General features: G+C 41.1%; 1 long non-coding RNA gene across 1 annotated transcript; it reads left to right on the forward strand.

Moving 5' to 3' along the window:
• Positions 1-3,232: 3,232 nt before the first annotated feature.
• Positions 3,233-13,866, forward strand: LOC133536505 (uncharacterized). The gene is made up of 7 exons (XR_009802476.1): positions 3,233-5,099; positions 8,610-8,685; positions 9,603-9,680; positions 10,214-10,291; positions 10,824-10,901; positions 13,339-13,410; positions 13,527-13,866. It is a non-coding gene; the product is annotated as an uncharacterized LOC133536505 (long non-coding RNA).
• Positions 13,867-16,207: the final 2,341 nt, after the last annotated feature.

Genomic DNA, 16,207 nt, shown 5'->3' on the forward strand with positions numbered 1-16,207 from the left:
GGGCCGGGATGCGTTGCTTGTTAGCTCTGTGACACATCCTCTCTGATGCCATCACTATAACTCTATGAGCTGCTCTCCACACTCTCTGACACCTCTTGATGTGGGCCCTGGTAGAGGGTACCCCGACCTCGAGTTCCTGCTGGGGAAACATAGGGGGTTGATGACCCAAAGAACACTCAAAAGGAGACATACCGGTGGCGGAGCTCTTCATAGCGTTGTAGGACTATTCCACCCACGGAATGAACTTGCTCCAGGATGTGGGCTGTTGTTGGGCAACACAGCGAAGCATGCAATCCAGACTCTGATTAGCACTTTCTGTCCATTGCTTCTGGGGTGCTGGTTAGCGCCTTGCATGGCAGCTCCCTCCATCAGTGTGCGAATGTGTGTGTGAATGGGTAAATGTGGAAGTAGTGTCAAAGCGCTTTGAGTACCTTGAAGGTAGAAAAGCGCTATACAAGTACAACCCATTTAAGTGAGGCGGACCGAGGCCCTGATCCCTTTACAAAAAGCTTTCCATACCTTAGAGGTAAACTGGGGGCCCCGGTCAGAAACGATGTCCATCGGAATCCCATGTAGTTTGATGACGTGTAACGTGAGGAAATCCGCCGTCTCGGAAGAGGAAGGCAGCTTGCGGAGGGGTATGAAGTGGGCTCCCTTCGAAAAACGGTCGACAATGGTGAGTTTGGTGTTATTACCTCTCGAGACGGAGAACCCCGTGACGAAATCCAAGGCTATGTGCGACCAAGGTTGAGCAGGGATCGACACTGGGCGAAGGAGGCCAGCCAGGGGTCGGTATGACGGTTTACTGCGGGCACAAGTGGAACAAGCAGTAATGAACTCACGAGTGTCGGCAGCCAAGGATGGCCACCAAAAACGTCTTCGAACGAAGGATAATGTTCGTTGGAGCCCAGGATGGCAGGAGAACAGACTGGAGTGAGCCCAATCCAGGACCTGGGACTGAAGTTCACGGTGGACGAACAGCTCTCCAGGAGGTCTACCCCCAGGTCCAGGACGAGCCTGTAGAGCCTTCTTCACTTGGTCCTCAATTTTCCAGGTTACCATTCCCACAATTTGCATTGGTGGGAGAATGGTCTCAGGGATAGGGGGACAGGCGTCCTCAGTCATGTGTACTCTGAATAGAGCGTCTGCCTTCAGGTTCTTGGATCCAGGTCTGTAAGACATAGTCGAAACGGGAAAAAAACTGTTGCCACCTTGGCTGGCGATTATTGAAACGTCGCACTGACCGAATGGCGAGAAGGTTGCTATGGTCAGTCAAAATATGGAACTGGTTTCTCGCTCCCTCTAACCAGTGTGTCCACTTTACAAGTGCCTCGTGGACGGCCAGCAGCTCCCTGTTACCAGCATCATAGTTTTGTTCGGCTGGTGATAGTCGCCTGGAGAAAAATGCACAGGGGTGAAGCATGTTATCAATTGTGGATCTTTGCGAAAGAATAGCTCCAATCCCCGAATCAGACGCATCCACCTCTGCCAAGAATGGAACGTCCCAATCCGGATGGATGAGGACGGGTGCAGAAACAAAGATGATCTTGAGTCCTCTAAAGGAACTGCCGGCTTCAGATGACCAGAAGAAGTTGACTTTTGACGAGGTGAGAACGTTGAGGGGTGCGGCAATACGACTGAAATCCCGAATGAATCTTCTATAGAACCCCGCGAGTTCAGTCTTGGAAGTGGGTTGTGGCCAGGCTACCACGGTCTTAACCTTCTCAGGGTCAGCTCTGACGGGACCCCTTTCCACAATGAAGCCCAGGAAATCAACAGATGAGGCGTGAAAAAGGCATTGCTCTGCCTTGACGAACAGTTTGTTTTCAAGTAGACGTTGAAGGACCAAACGAACATTCTGTTGATGTTCCTATGGGTTGCGAGAAAAAATAAGTATGTCGTCCAAGTAGACAACAACAAACTGATCCAGCATGTCACGGAGGATGTCATTTACCAGCGTCTGAAACACAGCGGGAGCATTGGTAAGACCAAAAGGCATAACATTTTATTCGTAATGGCCAAGGTGAGTATTAAATGTGGTCTTCCATTCACCCCCCTATTTAATCCGAACTAAGTGGTATGCGTTAAGAGGGTCGAGTTTGGTGAATATGGTAGCAGGTGCCAAGGGTTCAAATGAGGCACTCAGAAGTGGCGGTGGGTACTTGTTCTTGATGGTTATGTTATTGAGGTGTCGGTAGTCAATACAAGACCGCAAGGACCCGTCCTTCTTGGTCACAAAGAAAAACCCCGCTGCCACAGGGGATTTGGAAGGGGTTATAATCCCGGAAGCCAGTGGTTTGGTAATGTAATTCGGGAAGAGACAGGTTATACAGCCGGCTGGAAGGCAGGGAGGCCCCGAGAAGCAGCTCGATAGCGCAGTCGTATGGTCTATGTGGCGGGAGAGATTTAGCACATTCCTTGCTGAATACTTCGGCGAGGTCATGGTAGCATTCAGGAATAGTAGAGCGATCGATCTTGTAGTTTGAGTATAGTGTAGTCTTGGGAGGGCCCGAAGCTGACTACAAGCAATCCGCGTGACAGGGAGTGCTCCAGGCCATTATCTCTACGGAGGTCCAAGAAATGTGAGGGTCAGGTTGTCTCAACCAAGCTCTACCTAGGACCACAGGAGTGAAAAGGGCCTCCAAAACCCAAAAACGGATGGTTTCCGAATGGTTTCCAAACATGGTAGGAAGCAGCGGTCCTGAACGGTGTTTAATCGGACCCAATGTACGTCCGTCCAGAGCTTGAGCCGGAAGGTCCTTATCCAAGGATATCCATCCATTTTCTAACGCTTATTCACTTTCGGGGTCGCGGGGGGCGCTGGCGCCTATCTCAGCTACAATCGGGCGGAAGGCAAGGTACACCCTGGACAAGTCGCCACCTCATCGCAGGGCCAACACAGATAGACAGACAACATTCACACTCACATTCACACACTAGGGACCATTTAGTGTTGCCAATCAACCTATCCCCAGGTGCATGTCTTTGGAGGTGGGAGGAAGCCGGAGTACCCGGAGGGAACCCACGCATTCACGGGGAGAACATGCAAACTCCACACAGAAAGATCCCGAGCCTGGATTTGAACCCAGGACTGCAGGACCTTCGTATTGTGAGGCAGACGCACTAACCCCTCTGCCACCGTGAAGCCCTATCCAAGGATACCAGAGGGATATTGTTTTGTTTGGCAAAACCATAGTCCATAAGAATAAGGTAACAAATAGAAAGAAGTGTGTGTGTGTGTGTGTGTGTGTGTGTGTGTGTGTGTGTGTGTGTGTGCGTTTGTCAAAGTGACATATGGGGACATTTTTATGAAATTTCACCTTACATATGAGGACCTGTTGAAATATGAGGACATTTTCCATGTCCCCATATTTCCCGCAATGCTATCGTGTTCTAGACCCTCCCAGCATGTTCCCAGACCAAAAATCTCTAAAGTCTTCATTTGTCAAATTTTCAGAAAAAGTGTGTGAAAGTGTGTGTAATTTTTTGGGTCACTTTCGATTTTGCCCCTAGTGGCCATCTTTGCTATTATGACACACACACACACACACTTGTCCTCATATGTCATATGTCCTCATATGTCGTGTGGGTCAGAAACTCACACACTCCAACATTTGAAAAACATATAATCATTACAGCAATGAACATACTTTTGAAATCTAAATCAAATAACACATTTTCAACTGATCTGATGATCTCAACCTTTTTTATGTTAGTTTTATCTATTCATTTGGTTTATCTGGAGAGGATTTGGGCTAGACAATCAATAATAAAGGGATTATGGTGATGATTTAATCGGTTTGATTCAGTATTTTACTGTATTGGGCTTTTTTCTATTCTGTTGTCTAAAATACAATGCCGCACAATAATTACTTTAAATGTGCCTGAAAAAAAACCTTCAACCTTGATTGAGACAAAGGCGATAATTCAAATGGAATTCAAACTACATACAGTATTTAATATTTTCAAATGGTTACAATAGCACATGATTTTGGTATTTTTATCTTTGGGACAAATTTTGGATTCAATTGGGGATTGTTTTTGGAGGTATTCACTTCACATTGTGTTCAAGATGGTTACTTCCGCCCACTGTGAAGAGTCTCGGCGTCTGATTGGTCCAATTTTCAGTTAGGCGCCGCCTGATTGGCCGTTGGATGATGTCTGATCCTAACAGATGGCTAAATCACTAGTTAATTATTTTCCTCATGGAAGTTATACAGCTCACGTATCACACTTAATATTGAATATATATAAAAAGGGTTTTCCAAAAGGACCATTTATAATCGAAATACAAAACTTCACACACGATTTTGAGCACAACAGAGCGCTCAGTGAACATCACTTCCGGGACCTGCATCACCGGAGGGGGACATCTATCTTGGTCACAAACCATCTTTGACAGTCTTCGGCAGCATGGTTGAATCAGGTGAGCATAAAATGGAGTTTAACGTAATTAAATAGACCAATGTTTTTTAACATAGGAAAATAGTTCATTGTAAACAACAGTTAAATGTTTGTTGTTATTAATTGCAATCAGATTTGATTTTATGAGGTCAAATTAAGCATTTCAGTTCTGGGCCAAGGCCAAGGCATTTAATTTTTTTTTTTTTAAGTTGCATGGAAGATTATAAGTAGCAGTGATTGTCACACACACACTAGGTGTGGTGAAATTATTCTCTGCATTTGACCCATCACCCTTGATCACTATGCTAGTAAACCTTTTCTTAATTTTAAACAAGACAGACTAGAGTTCATCAAATTGTTTATACTTTTTCTCAAATACAAATATGTCAAGCTGATAAGCACTGTGGAGTTGGCATGTTACTGATATTGTTACATTAGTTCTTTGTTTGAGAAGCTTCATGTCTGCACTGATCCTAAATTTAACAGTTTTTGAAGGGTTTGGTTCTTTGTTTTATTTCTGTGTCACTGACTTTTTTCATTTTTATGTGTGGATTTGTTAGGCGCATCAACACATGATGTAGACATCGTGCCCAAAAGAAGAGCGAGACGTAATCCTGAGGCTGAAGCTACCGAGTTTATTTGATCTGGATGTGACAAGTCTTGTTTTAAGGCCCAGTGGATCAATGATTGGAAAGGTATGTCTTGTTATGTATCATATCAATGGTAACTGTATCAACATCTCATTTGGATCATTTCCTTACAGTCTAATAGAGGTTGTATTGTATGGCTTTAATTAGAAGTGTTTGGAATAACAGCGTTCCACGTCCTAAGAGCTAGCTTCTGTAGCCGAGGATCGGACCGCCAAGTGCCCTGCCTTCGGCTGCCGCCCAGTTCACAATGCACCTGACCTCTATGGCCCCTCGGAGTCTTGTTCACGAGTGGGGGAAGAGTGGATGGTGAGATCGACAGGCGGATCGGTGTGGGGTCTTCGGTAATGCGGACGTTGTATCGATCCGTTGTGGTGAAGAAGGAGCTGAGCCGGAAGGCAAAGCTCTCAATTTACCGGTCGATCTACGTTCCCATCCTCACCTATGGTCATGAGCTTTGGGTCATGACCGAAAGGATAAGATCACGGGTACAAGCGGCCCAAATGAGTTTCCTCCACCGGGTAGGGGTGCTCTCCCTTAGAGATAGGGTGAGAAGCTCTGCCATCCGGGAGGAACTCAAAGTAAAGCCGCTGCTCCTCCACATGGAGAGGAGCCAGATGAGGTGGTTCGGGCATCTGGTCAGGATGCCACCCGACCGCCTCCCTAGGGAGGTGTTTAGGGCACGTCCAACCGGTAGGAGGCCACGGGGAAGACCCAGGACACGTTGGGAAGACTATGTCTCCCGGCTGGCCTGGGAACGCCTCGGGATCCCCCGGGAAGAGCTAGACGAAGTGGCTGGGGAGAGGGAAGTCTGGGCTTCCCTGCTTAGGCTGCTGCCACCGCGACCCCACCTCGGAAAAGCGGAAGATGATGGATGGATGGATGGATGGTATAACAGCGGTATATGAAAACGATGTTACTAATGCTGTTACTTTTACCGGTAACGAGTAAGCTAATAACTTTTATGTACGCTACAACGCTGTTACGATGCGTTTTATGTAATGTGGCATGCTACTTTTGATGTGATTGTATGTCAACAAGACAGCGTTAGAAGCACAAAAGGGTTAGTGCAGGTAATATCTTTTTACTAATGAAAGCAACCCCCGGAAGTAATTACGAACACGATATCAAATAGAAAGAGGCCTCATCCACACACAAACAAAAACATTCAACAGAACTATCTTAACTGCCACTGCTAAGCTAAAAAATACAGCTGAACTATTCTGCTATGTCTGGGCGCTGAAGTCCCACGTCACTTGGCAAAAGGCACAGCTTTTTAAAGGCACACACACACTCTGCTCTCATGAAATGTCTCTCAACTGCATATGCTAGATATTTAAAACTTTTCTTTTTCAAGTAACACATTAATTACAAACCCCGTTTCCATATGAGTTGGGAAATTGTGTTAGATGTAAATCCAAACAGAATAATTTTTTTTACAAATAATAATTAACTTAGAATTTCATGGCTGCAATACGTGCCAAAGTAGTTGGGAAAGGGCATGTTCACCACTGTGTTACATCACCTTTTCTTTCAACAACACTCAATAACCGTTTGGGAACTGAGGAAACTAATTGTTGAAGCTTGGAAGGTGGAATTCTTTCCCATTCTTGTTTTATGTAGAGCTTCAGTCTCCTCTGTCGTATTTTACGCTTCATAATGCACCACACATTTTTGATAGGACTGCAGGCCGGCCAGGAAAGTACCTGCACTCTTTTTTTATGAAGCTGAACACGTGCTGAATGTGGCTTGGCATTGTCTTGCTGAAATAAGCAGGGGCGTACATGAAAAAGTCGGCGCTTAAATGGCAGCAAATGTTGTTCCAAACAGATGGGTAACTTACAGATGTGTAAGTTACCCATGCCTTGGGCACTAATGCACCCCCATACCATCACAGATGCTGGCTTTTGAACTTTGCGTCGATAACATTCTGGATGGTTCGCTTCCCCTCTGGTCCGGATGAAACGGTGTCCAATATTTCCAAAAATAATTTGAAATGTGGGCTCGTTAGACCACAGAACACCTTTCCACTTTGCATCAGCCCATCTTAGATGATCTCGGGCCCAGAGAAGCCGGCGGCGTTTCTGGATGTTGATAATTGGCTTTCGCTTTGCATAATAGAGCTTTAACTTGCACTTACAGATATAGCAACAAACTGTATTTAGTGACAGTGGTTTTCTGAAGTGTTCCTGAACTCATGTGGTGATATCCTTTAGAGATTGATGTCGGTTTTTGATACAGTGCCGTCTGAGGGATCGAAGGTCACAGTTATTCAATGTTGGTTTCCAGACATGCCGCTTACGTGGAGTGATTTCTCCGGATTCTCTGAACCTTTTGATGATATCATGGAGCGTAGATGTTGAAATCCCTAAATTTCTTGCAATTGCACTTTGAGAAAGGTTGTTCTTAAACTGTTTGACTATTTGCTCACGCAGTTGTGGACAAAGGGGTGTACCTCGCCCCATCCTTTCCTGTGAAAGACTGAGCATTTTTTGGGAAGCTGTTTTTATAGCCAATCATGGCACCCACCTGTTCCCAATTAGCTTGCACACCTGTGGGATGTCCCAAATAAGTGTTTGATGAGCATTTCTTAACTTTATCAGTATTTATTGCCACCTTTCCCAACTTGTTTGTTGCGTGTTGCTGGCATCAATTTCTAAAGTTAATGATTATTTGCACCAAAAAAATGTTTATCAGTTTGAACATCAAATATCAATCAATCAATCAATGTTTACTTATATAGCCCTAAATCACTAGTGTCTCAAAGGGCTGCACAAACCACTACGACATCCTCGGTAGGCCCACATAAGGGCAAGGAAAACTCACACCCAGTGGGACGTCGGTGACAATGATGACTATGAGAACCTTAGAGAGGAGGAAAGCAATGGATGTCGAGCGGGTCTAACATGATACTGTGAAAGTTCAATCCATAATGGATCCAACACAGTCGCAAGAGTCCAGTCCAAAGCGGATCCAACACAGCAGCGAGAGTCCCGTTCACAGCGGAGCCAGCAGGAAACCATCCCAAGCGGAGGCGGATCAGCATCGCAGAGATGTCCCCAGCCGATACACAGGCAAACATATGTTGTCTTTGTAGCATATTCAACTGAATATGGGTTGAAAATGATTTGCAAATCATTGTATTCTGTTTATATTTACATCTAACACAATTTCCCAACTCATATGGAAACGGGGTTTGTACTTAATTTAATAATTATTTACATTTATGAAAGAGTAATTCTGTTTGTAATAGAATTTTTAGTCAAGTAACGACTATTATTATTGCTTTTTAAAACAGATATTCCAAACATTGTTAATTGATAAACTGTTTTATCAGGATATGGTGTATTTGCTCTTGCATCAATTTAAAAAGGTTCTTTTGTGGTCGAGTACCAAGGGAAGTTCATCTCAAGACATGAGCGGGACAAGAGACAGAAACCCTCTATAAATATCTTTACTATTTATCTGGCATTATATGCTCATAATGTTAACAACAAAAAGTGCTGATAATGTTATAATTAATAAGTTCTAACATTATTTTTATGTGTTTTGTTGCAGACACCAACTGTTGATGTTCTATCTCAACATTCTCCAGATTCATGTGACCGATAAACCGACTTCATCCCTCCAACAGGTTATTACTTGACTATTTTACTATCCATCCATCCATCCATTTTCTACTACCTGTCCCTTTTTTGGGTTGGCGGGGTGTGCTTGAGCCTATCTGAGCTGCATTCGGGCGGAAGGCGGAGTACACCCTGGACAAGTCGCCACCTCATTACACGGCCAACACAAATAGACAACATTTACACTCACATTCACACACTAGGGCCAATTTAGTGTTGCCAATCAACCTATCCCCAGGTGCATGTCTTTGGAGGTAAGATGAAGCCGGAGTACCCGGAGGGAACCCACGCAGTCACGGGGAGAACATGCAAACTCCACACAGAAAGATCACGAGCCCAGGATTTAACTCAGGACTACTCAGGACCTTCGATTTGTGACACACATGCACTAACCCCTGTACCACCGTGCTGCCCTATATCTGCTAAAAACTTGACACAACCTATACTTCAAAAGACATTTAATTCTTTTAACCTCTCACAGATCAGTTTATATGACAACATTTTTTAAGGGTACATCCATGTTAGTCAGTGTGGAAATAACAACTCATGTTTAGCAAAACAGGAGATGTTACAGGTCAGCAACATGAATTCTGTATGTGATCACTTGTCATGTACTCATATTGTTTGAACTAAAAAAGACTTCAGTGTGTTTCATATAAGGTCCTCATATTTTCTGAACCACATTAGTGTGTGTTACAATGTTTAATTCAAAGCTTTAAAATGAGTGTTTCAATCCAGGTCCTCATATTTTCTGAACCACATTTTAGTGAATGTTACATTCTTAAATAATAGTCTAAGAGCTAAAACGCTATAATAATCTTTACTGTTTATGTAGAATTATATGCTCAGAATATTATCAACCAAAAGTGGTTGTTAATGTTATAATTAATTAGTTCTGACATTATATTTTTGTGTTTTGTTGCAGACACCAACTGTTGGGGTTCTATCTCAACATTCTCCAGATTCAGATGTGAGCGATAAACCGACTTCATCCCTCCAACAGGTTATTACAAGTCTATTTTTACTATATCTGCTCTAAATGTGACCCAACCTATATTTTGAAAGACATTTATTAATTTTAATCTCTCACAGATCAGTTTATTTGACAACATTTTCGTAAGGGTACATCCATGTTAGTCAGTAAGGAGTTTGGAATTCATGTTTAGCAAAACAGGAGATGTTACAAGTCAACAACATACATTCTACATGTGACCACTCGTCATGTCCTTATATTGTTTGAACCAAGAAAGACTTAGGTGTGTTTCATATAAGGTCCTCATATTTTCTAAACCAGATTAGTGTGTGTTACAATGTTAATGTCCAAGCTTTAAAATGAGTGTCTCAATTCAGGTCCTCATATTTTCTGAACCAGATTTTAGTGTGTTTTATATTCTTAATTAATTGTCTAAGAGCTGAAACTCTGTAATAATCTTTACTATTTATCTGGCATTGTATGCTCAGAGTTTTATCAACAAAAAGTGCTGATAATGTTATAATTAATTAGTTTTGACATTATATTTTTGTGTTTTGTTGCAGAAACCAACTGTTGAGGTTCCATCTCAACATTCTCCAGATTCAGATGTGAGCCATTAACTGACTTCATCCCTCCAACAGGTTATTACATGTCTATTTTTACTATATCTGCTCTAAATTGGACCCAACCTATATTTTGAAAGACATTTATTTATTTTAATCTCTCACAGATCAGTTTATATGACAACTTTTTCGCAAGGGTACATCCATGTTAGTCAGTAGGAAGTTTAGAACTCATGTTTAGCAAAACAGGAGATGTTACAAGTCAACAACATAAATTCTACATGTGAGCACTCGTCATGTCCTTATATTGTTTGAAGCAAGAAAGACTTAGGTGTGTTTCATATAAGGTCCTCATATTTTCTGAACCAGAAAATGTGTGTTACAATGTTAATGTCAAAGCTTTAAAATGAGTGTCTCAATTCAGGTCCTCATATTTTCTGAACCAGATTTTTGTGTGTGTTACATTCTTAATGAATTGTCTAAGAGCTGAAACTCTGTAATAATTTTTACCCTTTATCTGGCATTGTATGCTCAGATTTTTATCAACAAAAAGTGGTGAGAATGTTATAATTAATTAGTTATGACATTATATATTTGTGTTTTGTTGCAGAAACCAACTGTTGAGGTTCTATCTCAACATTCTCTAGATTCAGATGACAGCCATAAACCGACTTCATCCCTCCAACAGGTTATTACATGTCTATTTTTACTATATCTGCTCTAAATTTGACCCAACCTATATTTTGAAAGACATTTATTAATTTTAATCTCTCACAGATCAGTTTATATGACATCATTTTCGTAAGGGTACATCCATGTTAGTCAGTAGGGAGTTTGGAACTCATGTTTAGCAAAACAGGAGATGTTTACAGCCGGTTTCTGCAGCGCTGTTTTCATTGATCAAAGTATTTTTTCGGTGGTCGTGTTTTTGGTACATAACTTGTAAATAGTGCGCAAATAATAGGCTATATATATATATATATATATATATATATATATATATATATATATATATATATATATATATATAAATACATTCAAACCCCGTTTCCATATGAGTTGGGAAATTGTGTTAGATGTACATATAAACGGGATACAATGATTTGCAAAGAATTTTCAACCCCAATTCTGTTGAATATGCTACAAAGACAACATATTTGATGTTAAAACTGCTAAACATTTTTTTTGCAAAGAATTTAGGGATTTTACCATCTAGGGTCCGTAAAATTATCAAAAGGTTCAGAGAATCTGGAGAAATCACTGGACGTAAGCGATGTACTGCATTAAAAACCGACATCAATGTGTAAAAGATATCACCACATGGGCTCAGAAATACTTCAGAAAACCACTGTCAGTTACTACAGTTGGTCGCTACATCTGTAAATGCAAGTTAAAACTCTACTATGCAAAGCAAATGCCATTTATCAACAACACAGAGGAACGTCGCGGGCTTCGCTGGGCCCGAGCTCATCTAAGATGGACTGATGCAAAGTGGAAAAGTGTTCTGTGGTCTGACGAGTCCACATTTCAAATTATATATGGAAATTGTGGACGTGGTGTTCTCCGGAACAAAGAGGAAAATAACCATCCGGATTGTTATAGGCGCAAAGTGTAAAAGCCAGCATGTGTGATGGTATGGGGGTGTATTAGTGCCCAAATCATGGGTAACTTACACATCTGAGAAGGCACCATTAATGCTGAATGGTCCATACAGGTTTTGGAGCAACATATGTTGTCATCCAAGCAACATTATCATGGACGCCCCTGCTTATTTCAGCAAAACAATGCCAAGCCACGTGTTACAACAGCGTGTCTTCGTAGTAAAAGAGTGCGGGTACTTTCCTGGTCCGCCTGCAGTCCAGACATGTCTCCCATCGAAAATGTGTAGCGCATTATGAAGCGTAAAATACGACAACTTAAGCTCTACATCAAGCAAGAATGGTAAAGAATTCTACTTTCAAAGCTTCAACAATTAGTTTCCTCAGTTCCCAAACGTTTATTGAGTGTTGTTAAAAGAAAATGTGATGTAACACAGTGGTGAACATGCCCTTTCCCAACTACTTTGGCACGTGTTGCAGCCATGAAATTCTAAGTTAATTATTATTTGCAAAAAAAAAAAAGTTTGAGTTTTAACATCAAATATGTTGTCTTTGTAATGCTTTCAATTGAATATGGGTTGAAAAGGATTTGCAAATCATTGTATTCAGTTTATATTTACATCTAACACAATTTTCCCAACTTTTTTGTATATATATATTAGGGCTGGGCAACGATTAAAATGTTTAATCGAAGTTAATCGCACTATTTCTCTTATTAATCGCGATTAACTGCATTGTATACGCAAAGCCCAATAATGAATTCAAAAGTAGTGTGTAGTGCACCTTTATTGGAATATTCTCCCACATGAACAAACGCGCCAAAACATTTGTTGTGCAAACACAATTTAAATCAGTCCTTGTTAAACAGTAGCAGTTAAATAGCATATTTGATGAAAATCAACTCCAAAAATGTAAATACAAACATTTAAGCTTATTGCCACTGCCAGGGTATTTAAGTTATCCTGTTTGTTATGGAAAATAAATATAATCTACATACAAATCTCTGAGCCACAATCATAACATCTGAACAGGCAATTTCTGAGGTAACAGCAGAAACATTTTTTTTATCAGGGATCTTATGTTTAAAAAACTTATATTATAGGTAGTGGGCTGTTTTAGGGAATTTTTGATCAAATTATCCTTAGTAGCAATATTAATAATGTTGTGTTTATTCTGCGTAGTGCACTTAAAATAATTATGACCATATCTGTTTGCTTGGTGCTTTGATAAACTGAACGCATATACATGGTACTATATTGTGATGTTATGAGCCAGGGGAAAAAAGAACTACCCTACCCAGCATGCAACAGGAGTGACGAGCATGCGCGGTAGCCCGGGATAGGTTGTGTCGCCATGACGGCATCTTGTATGTTGTGATATGCACGCTCTGAAAGCAAACGTTAAGAACTCAGCCAACACTCCTCGTCTGCATTATTGATAAATAGACAGACAACACATACTCCGCTGCTTCACAAAGCACAATATGTTAAATGTTTACTTTTACAGTTTTCTAATTCTTCCTTTCAGATTGACAGCAGGACAAATCGCTGGAAGTGGGTATGTCTCAAGCTTCTTCAACGTGGTCCACTCCAAAGCGAGGTAAATAAATAATCCACATAATTTACTAGAATATTATATTACGTTTGGCACCTTTTCACTGTGTTATAGTCATTATTCCTTCAGTAAGAAATTGTATTTTGTCTCCTTTATGACAGCTGCAAAGGGGAAGAAGTGGAAGCAGTTGAATGACACATGTTGCATTTTGTAACTGGCAACAAAGTACCAGGTAAAAAAGATTGTGAAGCCTCCCTCCATAAAGAACTAGTAACTCTACAGGACAGAGATTGGCTTGACATCAAGTACTACATCCATAACAGAATTATATTTAAAAAAGGAAAAAAAAATGTTTTCCCACATCTTCTGTGGTAGTTTGAGTATGTTACCAGCAATTAAAAAAGCAAAATAAACAGCAAGCGTTTTGTATTTATTCCAGATAATTCTTAGCGACAAAATCCACAAAAACAATTCAGTTACACTTAATCGACAATTACATTTTTACCCCATGTTTCTTTTAAACTCTTCTTGGTTTTAGATTACAGTAGCATGGGATTGGGATTTTTTTTTTTAAATGACAACACATCAACTAAACCAACTCAGGTGGTTTTGTTAAGTCTCTGATGTCATTAGCCTCATATGTCACATGAACCTGAAATCTTAAACACTCTGTGACGTCATGGTTGTCATATTTCACATAAACTTGAAATCTTAAACACTCTGTGACGTCATGGTCATCATATGTCACATAAACTTGAAATCTTAAACACTCTGTGACGTCATGGTCATCATATGTCACATAAACTTGAAATCTTAAACACTCTGTGACGTCATGGTTGTCATATGTCACATGAACCTGAAATCTTAAACACTCTGTGACGTCATGGTCGTCATATGTCACATAAACTTGAAATCTTAAACACTCTGGTCTTCATTTGTCACCTAAACCTGACAAGTCCTCATATGTACCATAAAAATCAGGTTCAGAAAAAAACAAAAGAGTTGCAAAAATCTCAATAGACCACTGTGTGTCTAAAATTCTGGTTCACTAACCGTCTGATTCCCAGGCCTGTAGGACCATTGGAAAGGCATGTCCCCATATGTCACGTTTTTGTCATAAGTCCTCATATGTCACCCAAACACGTATGTGTGTGTGTGTGTGTGTAAGAACCCCAAAATGACACATATTAAGAGACATTATCTGGCTTTTTGTTTTGTCCTCTTGGTACCTGTTATTGTGTATTTGGGATCTGCATAGGTCTTGAAAGTTTGTGCGCAGCCGCCTTTGTAGTCTGTGTTGTAGCCCAGTAGTTGCCAACCACTGATCCGGGGTCGGTAACTTGGTCCGTCATGCATTTTCTACCGCACAAAAACATTAAATAATTCATAAACGACTGCATTTTCTCCGACTTTACAGTCCCACCGGACACACCAATAAGCTTGTTTATAGATGTACAATAAAACTCCTCATAGGAAGTATCCATTTGTTATATTTGTTATAAAATTGTGACACAATACAACGCACATTAATGAACATATAAAATATAAATGTGACAGATAGTAGCCCAAGGCTGATTTTCATTTGCAGGCCCCAGCAGGTTGATGGTAAGCTGCTGGGGATCTCATTGCAAAGAAACAAGCCCAGGGCTCCCACTAATTCAGCGTTATAGTGAGTTGTGTTTTTCCTGTGCTTATTGTTGCTGTATTTATCTGGCACAAGTGGAAAATATGCCTACATTAAACCAGTCCGTGGTGCAAAAAATGTTGGGGACCCCTACCATAGTCAATAAGCTCCTTGGTGTTCTAAATCCTCTTGTTGTGGGGCTTTCATCCTCCATTGATGCCATTTCTAATACAAATCAGCGTACAGTTCTAGCTTATATCTGTCAGTAAACTCGCCATCAAAACCCCAAACCAGTGAAGTTGTCACGTTGTGTAAATGGTAAATAAAAACAGAATACAATGATTTGCAAATCCTTTTCAACCTATATTCAATTGAATGGACGGCAAAGACAAGATACTTAATGTTCCAACTGGCAAACCTTGTAATTTTTGGCAATTATTAGCAGATTTGGAATTTGATGCCTGCAACATGTTTCAAAAAAGACTGAGGAAGTTGAAGAATGCTCATCAAACGCTTATTTGGAACATCCCACAGGTAAACAGGCTAATTGGGAACAGGTGGGTGCCATTATTGGGTATAAAAGAAGCTGCCATGAAATACTAAGTTGTTCGCAAACACCATTTTGTGAACAAATCTGTGACCAAATTGTCGAAAAGTTTAACAACAACATTTCTCAACCAGCTACTGCAAGGAATTTAAATTTCACCATCTACGGTTCGTAATATCTACAAAGACTTTAAAGAATCTGGAGAAATCACCGCATGTAAGCAATGATGTTACGGACCTTCGATTCCTGCATCGAAAAGGGACATTGGTGTGTAAAGGACATCACCACATGGGCGCGAGAACACGTCGGACCATCTGATTGATGCGATCTGCTCCCCGTATGATCGGTGTCAGAGCTCGGTCCGCATTGTCGGCACTTAGTCGGACCCGTTTCCAGTGAGGGTTGGACTCCTCTGTGGACAAAAGTTCTATGCACAGTCCGGACGTTGAAAGGGTCCGTTTGATGGTTGCAAAATTGGGTCTTTGCTTTTTGCGGATGATGTGGTCCTGCTCATAATACCAGCAATGTCACGACGGTGCGCCGTAATGTCCGTAAAAAAAAAAAAAAAGAAATTGTACCAGTATTTTTCAGAGGCATTATAGTGCCATGTTTCATTAAATAGTACTGCGGTACTTTATTAGTACCAGTACACCGTACAACCCTACGGTACA

The sequence above is a fragment of the Nerophis ophidion genome, linkage group LG17, assembly GCF_033978795.1.
Source record: "Nerophis ophidion isolate RoL-2023_Sa linkage group LG17, RoL_Noph_v1.0, whole genome shotgun sequence".
Lineage (NCBI taxonomy): Eukaryota > Metazoa > Chordata > Actinopteri > Syngnathiformes > Syngnathidae > Nerophis > Nerophis ophidion.